Source organism: Chiloscyllium punctatum, unplaced genomic scaffold (genome assembly GCF_047496795.1).
Source record: "Chiloscyllium punctatum isolate Juve2018m unplaced genomic scaffold, sChiPun1.3 scaffold_1344, whole genome shotgun sequence".
Lineage (NCBI taxonomy): Eukaryota > Metazoa > Chordata > Chondrichthyes > Orectolobiformes > Hemiscylliidae > Chiloscyllium > Chiloscyllium punctatum.
The window spans coordinates 20,001-30,000 of NW_027311078.1; positions in this window are offsets into that span (position 1 = coordinate 20,001).

Below are 10,000 nucleotides of genomic sequence, written 5' to 3' on the forward strand. Positions count from 1 at the left end.
CGCCTGCAGGTCCCGAGCCGCCTTTATTTGCTGTTACGAGCATCGTGTGCCCCATACCTGCGTGACGAGCACCGCAGGGCGGCAGAGCCATCGCACTTGGCCGGGTGGCAGAGGAGGACCCGACTATTCACAGATAGCGGCCCAACGACTCCAGAGCCGGTCGTGCGGCGCGCGAGGTCTGCTCTCTTCACAAGAGGCTTTATTAGGGAGTGCTAAGGCAAGGTTCTGTGCCCTCCACCCTCATCGCAACACCCATGGGAGCCTCCGGTCGTCAATAGACCGCCGCACCGGCCTCTGACTGACTCTCAGAATGGACGGAAAGAGCCGGGTAAGCCTTTCAAAAGATTCGACCACGTGCCGAAAACTTTAGACTTCCGTGAGCTCTCCGGCTTGCACCGAGACCCGAAGTCGACGTGCTAAGCACCACGGGACCCCTTTCGCCTGCAGGTCCCGAGCCGCCTTTATTTGCTGTTACGAGCATCGTGTGCCCCATACCTGCGTGACGAGCACCGCAGGGCGGCAGAGCCATCGCACTTGGCCGGGTGGCAGAGGAGGACCAGACTATTCACAGATAGCGGCCCAACGACTCCAGAGCCGGTCGTGCGGCGCGCGAGGTCTGCTCTCATCACAAGAGGCTTTAGGAGTGCTCAGGCAAGGGTCAGCCCGCAGCCTTCCTGGCAACACCCAGGGGGAACCAGGCCACTCGCGTCTCTCGCCTTCATTTTCGACACGAGCGCCTGCGGAGGGCCACCACCCCCTCCGATTGTCAAGAGACCTCCGCACCGGCCTCTGACTTACTCTCAGAATGGACGGAAAGAGCCGGGTAAGCCTTTGAAAAGATTCGACCACGTGCCGAAAACTTTAGACTTCCGTGAGCTCTCCGGCTTGCACCGAGACCCCGAAGTCGACGTGCTTAGCACCACGGGACCCCTTTCGCCTGCAGGTCCCGAGCCGCCTTTTATTTTGTTACGAGTATCGTGTTCCCCAAACCTGGGTGACGAGCACCGCAGGGCGGCAGAGCCATCGCGCTTGTCCGGGTGGCAGAGGAGGACCAGACTATTCACAAATAGCGGCCCCAACGACTCCCAGAGCCGGTCGTGCGGCAGGCGAGGTCTGCTCTCATCACAAGAGGCTTTAGGGAGTGCTCAGGCAACGGTCAGCCCGCAGCCTTCTTGGCAACACCCAAGGGAACCAGGCCACTCGCGTCTCTCGCCTTCATTTTGGACACGAGCGCCTGTGGAGGGACGGCCGGAGTCAACGTGGGGTTTGCCCGCCCTCCAATAGTGTCAAAAGACCGCCGCACAAGTCTCTGACTGACTCTTAGAACAGACAGAAAGAGTTTGTCAAATCTGTCAAAAATTGACAAAGTGTCAAAAATTCGACTTCCAAGAGCTCTCCGGCATGCACTCATACCTGTCATTAAAGTGCTATGCCCGTGGAACCGTTTTTCGGATGCCTTTCAGAACGGTCCCGCGCCGCCATTTTGTTCTAAAATCGTGTTCCCATATATCTCCGGGTACCCCGCCAACCTCACTGCGGAAAAACTACAAGTGGCACTGAATGGGTCTGAATTCCAAATTTGACTGCATCGGTCTGGAACTCGGTCCGGTCAAAACCGTTTGGATTTTTCTCGGTCCGGACTTCCGCGACAGACAAAGTTAAAGTTTTCGGGCTGCAGGCACAAAACGACAGCTGGCCATTTGCCGGGCTCAATTCACCCAATTCCTCCGGCACTTCGGAGCACATGTTCGGTGTAAGTTTGCGAATCTTTCCCGATGCTGCAGCATTTTCCTCCGCTGACACTTAGAATATTTTTCACACTTTGCTGAAAATTTTTCTAAGTGTTTTTTTCCAAGTTTTCCCTGGTTACTGATTTCTTCTTTTTAAACATTTTTCTAAGTTTTTCTGGTTACTGATTTCTTCTTTTTAAACATTTTTCGCAGTTTGTCTGGTTACTGATTTCTTCTTTTTAAACATTTTTCGCCGTTTTTCTGGTTACTGATTTCTTCTTTTTAAACATTTTTCGCCGTTTTTCTGGTTACTGATTTCTTCTTTTTAAACATTTTTCTAAGTTTTTCTGGTTACTCATTTCTTCTTTTTAAACATTTTTCTAAGTTTTTCTGGTTACTGATTTCTTCTTTTTAAACATTTTTCTAAGTTTTTCTGGTTACTCATTTCTTCTTTTTAAACATTTTCTAAGTTTTTCTGGTTACTCACTTCTTCTTTTTAAACATTTTTCGCCGTTTTTCTGGTTACTGATTTCTTCTTTTTAAACATTTTTCTAAGTTTTTCTGGTTACTCATTTCTTCTTTTTAAACATTTTTCTAAGTTTTTCTGGTTACTCATTTCTTCTTTTTAAACATTTTTCTAAGTTTTTCTGGTTACTGATTTCTTCTTTTTAAACATTTTTCTAAGTTTTTCTGGTTACTGATTTCTTCTTTTTAAACATTTTTCTAAGTTTTCCTGGTTACTCATTTCTTCTTTTAAACATTTTTCTAAGTTTTCCTGGTTACTCATTTCTTCTTTTTAAACATTTTTCTAAGTTTTCCTGGTTACTGATTTCTTCTTTTTAAAACATTTTTCGCAGTTTTTCTGGTTACTGATTTCTTCTTTTAAACATTTTTTCGCAGTTTGTCTGGTTACTGATTTCTTCTTTTTAAACATTTTTCGCCGTTTTTCTGGTTACTGATTTCTTCTTTTAAACATTTTTCGCCGTTTTTCTGGTTACTGATTTCTTCTTTTTAAGCATTTTTCTAAGTTTTTCTGGTTACTCATTTCTTCTTTTTAACATTTTTCTAAGTTTTTCTGGTTACTGATTTCTTCTTTTTAAACATTTTTCTAAGTTTTTCTGGTTACTCATTTCTTCTTTTTAAACATTTTTCTAAGTTTTTTCTGGTTACTCACTTCTTCTTTTTAAACATTTTTCTAAGTTTTTCTGGTTACTGATTTCTTCTTTTTAACATTTTTCGCCGTTTTTCTGGTTACTGATTTCTTCTTTTTAAACATTTTTCTAAGTTTTTCTGGTTACTCATTTCTTCTTTTTAAACATTTTTCTAAGTTTTTCTGGTTACTGATTCTTCTTTTTAAACATTTTTCTAAGTTTTCCTGGTTACTGATTTCTTCTTTTAAACATTTTTCGCAGTTTTTCTGGTTACTGATTTCTTCTTTTAAACATTTTTCTAAGTTTTCCTGGTTACTGATTTCTTCTTTTTAAACATTTTTCGCAGTTTTTCTGGTTACTGATTTCTTCTTTTTAAACATTTTTCTAAGTTTTTCTGGTTACTGATTTCTTCTTTTTAAACATTTTTCTAAGTTTTTCTGGTTACTCACTTCTTCTTTTTAAACATTTTTCTAAGTTTTCCTGGTTACTGATTTCTTCTTTTTAAACATTTTCGCAGTTTGTCTGGTACTGATTTCTTCTTTTTAAACATTTTTCGCAGTTTTTCTGGTTACTGATTTCTTCTTTTTAAACATTTTCTAAGTTTTTCTGGTTACTCACTTCTTCTTTTATAACATTTTTCTAAGTTTTCCTGGTTACTGATTTCTTCTTTTTAAACATTTTTCTAAGTTTTCCTGGTTACTGATTTCTTCTTTTTAAACATTTTTCTAAGTTTTCCTGGTTACTGATTTCTTCTTTTTAAACATTTTTCTAAGTTTTTCTGGTTACTCATTTCTTCTTTTTAAACATTTTTCGCAGTTTTTCTGGTTACTGATTTCTTCTTTTTAAACATTTTCCTAAGTTTTCCTGGTTACTGATTTCTTCTTTTTAAACATTTTTCTAAGTTTTCCTGGTTACTCATTTCTTCTTTTTGATCATTTTTCTAAGTTTTCCTGGTTACTGATTTCTTCGTTTTGAACATTTTTCTAAGTTTTCCTGGTTACTCACTTCTTCTTTTCAAACATTTTTCTTCGTTTTTCTGTTTACTCATTTAGCACTTTCAGGCACTTTCCATCATTTCCTCGTTCCCGATTTCACCCTTTAAAACGCTTTCGGGCATTTCCCTAAGTTTTGCGGTTCACTCGTTTGGGACTCACTGACACCTTCTCTAGCTTCCCTGCTCACTTTTTTCGTACTGTTGAGAAAATTCGAACCCTTTCCTTAACTATGCCGGTTACTGACTTCACCGCTTCAGACCCTTGTCCCCGTAATGAAAGATACCATTTCCCACCGTGGGAAATGCACGAAAATCGGACTGAACACGGGGGAGGCTCCCCCCTCGAAGGCGAGACCGTCGGCAGAACCGCCGGGTCAAACCCGGCCGAGCTACCCGGCTTACAAGTCTCAAAGTCGGTATGAGCAGTCACGTCCACCCCCATTCCCTTTTGGACCACTTCCCACGGTTCCAAATGCATGAAAATCGGCCTGTACACGGGGGAGGCACCCGCCTCGAAGACGAGACCGTCGGCAGAACCGCCGGGTCAAACCCGGCTGAGCTACCCGGCTCGGAAGCGCCAAAGTCGGGTTGAGCAGTCACATTCACTCCCATCGACGTTTGGACCACTTCCCACGGTTCGAAATGCACGGAAATCGGCCTGTACACGGGGGAGGCACCCGCCTCGAAGAGGAGACTGTCGGCAGAAACCGCCGGGTCAAACCCGGCTGTGCTAACCGGCTCGGAAGCGCCAAAGTCGGGTTGAGCAGTCACATTCACTCCCATCCCCTTTTGGGCAACTTCCCACGGTTGGAAATGCATGGAAATCGGACTGAACACGGGGGAGGCTCCCCCCTCGAAGGCGAGACCGTCGGCAGAACCGCAGGATCAACCCGGCTGAGCTACCCGGCTTACAAGTCTCAAAGTCGGTATGAGCAGACACGTCCACCCCATTCCCTTTTGGACCACTTCCCACGGTTCGAAATGCATGAAAATCGGCCTGTATACGGGGGAGGCACCCGCCTCGAAGACGAGACCGTCGGCAGACCCGCCGGGTCAAACCCGGCTGAGCTACCCGGCTCGGAAGCGCCAAAGTCGGGTTGAGCAGTCACATTCACTCCCATCCCCTTTTGGACCACTTCCACGGTTCGAAATGCACGAAAATCGGCCTGTACACGGGGGAGGCACCCGCCTCGAAGACGAGACCGTCGGCAGAACCGCCGGAACAAACCCGGCTGAGCTACCGGCTTACAAGTCTCAAAGTCGGTATGAGCAGACACGTCCACCCCCATTCCCTTTTGGACCACTTCCCACGGTTCGAAATGCATGAAAATCGGCCTGTATACGGGGGAGGCACCCGCCTCGAAGACGAGACCGTCGGCAGACCCGCCGGGTCAAACCCGGCTGAGCTACCCGGCTCGGAAGCGCCAAAGTCGGGTTGAGCAGTCACATTCACTCCCATCCCCTTTTGAACCTCTTCCCACCGTTGGAAATGCACGAAAATCGGCCTGTACACGGGGGAGGCTCCCCCCTCGAAGGCGAGACCGTCGGCAGAACCGCCGGGTCAAACCCGGCTGAGCTACCCGGCTTACAAGTCTCGAAGTCGGGTTGAGCAGTCACATTCACTCCCATCGACTTTTGGGCAACTTCCCACCGTTGCAAATGCATGAAAATCGGCCTGTACACGGGGGAGGCACCCGCCTCGAAGTCGAGACCGTCGGCAGAACCGCCGGGTCCAACCCGGCTGAGCTACCCGGCTTACAAGTCTCAAAGCCGGGTTGGGCAGTCACGTTCACCCCCATTCCCTTTTGGATCACTTCCCACGGTTCGAAATGCACGAAAACCGGCCTGTACACGGGGGAGGGTCCGCCCTCGAAGGCGAGACCGTCGGCAGAACCGCCGGGTCAAACCTGGCTGAGCTACCCGGCTTACAAGTCTCAAAGTCGGGTTGAGCAGTCACGTTCACTCCCATCGACTTTTAGACCACTTCCCACGGTTCGAAATGCACGAAAATCGGCCTGTACACGGGGGAGGCACCCGCCTCGAAGACGAGACCGTCGGCAGAACCGCCGGGTCAAACCCGGCCGAGCTACCCGGGTTAGAAGCCTCAGAGTCGGGTTGAGCAGTCACGTTCACTCCCATCGACTTTTAGACCACTTCCCACGGTTGGAAATGCACGAAAATCGGCCTGTACACGGGGGTGGCATCCGCCTCGAAGACGAGACCGTCGGCAGAACCGCCGGGTCAAACCCGGCTGAGCTACCCGGCTTACAAGTCTCAAAGTCGGGTTGAGCAGTCACATTCACTCCCATCGACTTTTGGGCAACTTCCCACGGTTCGAAATGCACAAGATTCGGCCTGAACACGGGGGACGCTCCCCCCTCGAAGGCGAGACCGTCGGCAGACCCGCCGGGTCAAACCCGGCTGAGCTACCCGGCTCGGAAGCGCCAAAGTCGGTATGAGCAGTCACGTTCACTCCCATCCCCTTTTGGACCGCTTCCCACGGTACGAAATGCATGAAAATCGGCCTGTACACGGGGGAGGCACCCGCCTCGAAGACGAGACCGTCGGCAGAACCGCCGGGTCAAACCCGGCTGAGCTACCCGGCTTACAAGTCTCAAAGTCGGGTTGAGCAGTCACATTCACTCCCATCGACTTTTGGGCAACTTCCCACGGTTCGAAATGCACAAAATTCGGCCTGAACACGGGGGACGCTCTCCCCCTCGAAGGCGAGACCGTCGGCAGAACCGCCGGGTCAAACCCGGCTGAGCTACCCGGCTTAAAAGTCTCAAAGTCGGTATGAGCAGTCACATTCACCCCCATTCCCTTTTGGACCACTTCCCACGGTTGGAAATGCATGAAAATCGGCCTGGACACGGGGGAGGCTCCCCCCTCGATGACGAGACCGTCGGCAGAACCGCCGGAACAAACCCGGCTGAGCTACCCGGCTTACAAGTCTCAAAGTCGGTATGAGCAGACACGTCCACCCCCATTCCCTTTTGGACCACTTCCCACCGTTGGAAATGCACGAAAATCGGCCTGTACACGGGGGAGGCACCGGCCTCGAAGACGAGACCGTCGGCAGAACCGCCGGATCAAACCCGGCCGAGCTACCCGGGTTAGAAGCCTCAGAGTCGGGTTGAGCAGTCACATTCACTCCCATCCCCTTTTGAACCTCTTCCCACCGTTGGAAATGCACGAAAATCGGCCTGTACACGGGGGAGGCTCCCCCCTCGAAGGCGAGACCGTCGCAGAACCGCCGGGTCAAACCCGGCTGAGCTACCCGGCTTAAAAGTCTCAAAGTCGGGTTGAGCAGTCACATTCACTCCCATCGACTTTTGGGCAACTTCCCACCGTTGCAAATGCATGAAAATCGGCCTGTACACGGGGGAGGCTCCGCCCTCGAAGGCGAGACCGACGGCAGAACCGCCGGGTCAAACCCGGCCGGGCTACCCGGGTTAGAAGCCTCAGAGTCGGGGTTGAGCAGTCGCATTCACCCCCATCCCCTTTTGAACCTCTTCCCACCGTTGGAAATGCACGAAAATCGGCCTGTACACGGGGGAGGCACCGGCCTCGAAGACGAGACCGTCGGCAGAACCGCCGGATCAAACCCGGCCGAGCTACCCGGGTTAGAAGCCTCAGAGTCGGGTTGAGCAGTCACATTCACTCCCATCCCCTTTTGAACCTCTTCCCACCGTTGAAATGCACGGAAATCGGCCTGTACACGGGGGAGGCTCCCCCCTCGAAGGCGAGACCGTCGGCAGAACCGCCGGGTCAAACCCGGCTGAGCTACCCGGCTTACAAGTCTCAAAGTCGGTATGAGCAGACACGTCCACCCCCCATTCCCTTTTGGACCACTTCCCACCGTTGGAAATGCACGAAAATCGGCCTGTACACGGGGGGAGGCACCGGCCTCGAAGACGAGACCGTCGGCAGAACCGCCGGATCAAACCCGGCCGAGCTACCCGGGTTAGAAGCCTCAGAGTCGGGTTGAGCAGTCACATTCACTCCCATCCCCTTTTGAACCTCTTCCCACCGTTGGAAATGCACGAAAATCGGCCTGTACACGGGGGGAGGCTCCCCCCTCGAAGGCGAGACCGTCGGCAGAACCGCCGGGTCAAACCCGGCTGAGCTACCCGGCTTAAAAGTCTCAAAGTCGGGTTGAGCAGTCACATTCACTCCCATCGACTTTTGGGCAACTTCCCACCGTTGCAAATGCATGAAAATCGGCCTGTACACGGGGGAGGCTCCGCCCTCGAAGGCGAGACCGACGGCAGAACGCCGGGTCAAACCCGGCCGGGCTACCCGGCTCGGAAGCGCCAAAGTCGGGTTGAGCAGTCACATTCACCCCCATCCCCTTTTGGGCCACTTCCCACGGTTCGAAATGCATGAAAATCGGCCTGTACACGGGGGACGCTCCCCCCTCGAAGGCGAGGCAGTCGGCAGAACCGCCGGGTCAAACCCGGCTGAGCTACCCGGGTTAGATGCCTCAAAGTCGGGTTGAGCAGTCACATTCACCCCCATCCCCTTTCGGCCCCCTTCCCACGGTTGGAAATGCATGAAAATCGGCCTGTACACGGTGGGCGCTCCCCCCTCGAAGGTGAGACCTTCGGCAGAACCGCCGGGTCAAATCCTGCCGAGCTACCCGCGTTAGAGGTCTCAATGTCGGCTTCAGCAGTCACATTCAATCCCATTCCCGTTTGGACCTCTTCCCGCCGATGGAAATGCACAAAATTCGGCCTGAACACGCGGGGCGCTCCCCCCTCGAAGGCGAGACCGTCGCCAGAACCGCCGGGTCAAATCCGGCTGAGCTACCCGCGTTACAGGTCCTCAAAGTCGGGTTGAGCAGTCACGTTCACCCCCATCCCCTTTCGGACCCCTTCCCACGGTTGGAAATGCATGAAAATCGGCCTGTACACGGTGGGCGCTCCCCCCTCGAAGGTGAGACCTTCGGCAGAACCGCCGGTCAAATCCGGCCGAGCTACCCGCGTTAGAGGTCTCAATGTCGGCTTCAGCAGTCACATTCAATCCCATTCCCGTTTGGACCTCTTCCCGCCGATGGGAAATGCACAAAATTCGGCCTGAACACGCGGGACGCTCCCCCCCTCGAAGGTGAGACCTTCGGCAGAACCGCCGGGTCAAATCCGGCCGAGCTACCCGCGTTAGAGGTCTCAATGTCGGCTTCAGCAGTCACATTCAATCCCATTCCCGTTTGGACCTCTTCCCGCCGATGGAAATGCACAAAATTCGGCCTGAACACGCGGGACGCTCCCCCCTCGAAGGCGAGACCGTCGCCAGAACCGCCGGGTCAAATCCGGCCGAGCTACCCGCGTTAGAGGTCTCATGTCGGCTTCAGCAGTCACATTCAATCCCATTCCCGTTTGGAACACTTCCCGCCGTTAACAATGCACGATATTCGGCCTGAACACGCGGGACGCTCCCCCCTCGAAGGTGAGACCTTCGGCAGAACCGCCGGGTCAAATCCTGCCGAGCTACCCGCGTTAGAGGTCTCAATGTCGGCTTCAGCAGTCACATTCAATCCCATTCCCGTTTGGACCTCTTCCCGCCGATGGAAATGCACAAAATTCGGCCTGAACACGCGGGGCGCTCCCCCTCGAAGGCGAGACCGTCGCCAGAACCGCCGGGTCAATCCGGCTGAGCTACCCGCGTTACAGGTCTCAAAGTCGGCTTCAGCAGTCACATTCAATCCCATTCCCTTTTGGAACACTTCCCGCCGTTAACAATGCACGATATTCGGACTGAACACGGGGGCCGGTCCGCCCTCGAAGTCAACACCGTCCGCAGAACCGCCGGGGCAAATCCGGCTGAGCTACCCCGCCCCCGAACACTCAAAGTCCCTCTGAAGCCTTGCATTCGCCTCCTTGGAAAATTGACGTCAAACATTACCAAAATCGGGGGCACGAGCACTAAAGCTAAGTCTCACCCTTTCCCTATCCCTAACCAGGAACCGAACGCCCACCCTCAGCCTCACACCAACGCCGGTGCCACTCCAGACAGACACACCCTTCAAAACCACACCCATCCGGCCATGCAACTCAAAAAGGGTCCAAATTCAGAAACACCCCCTTCAAAAGGCACTCCATCCTCGGCCACACCACCGGGACATG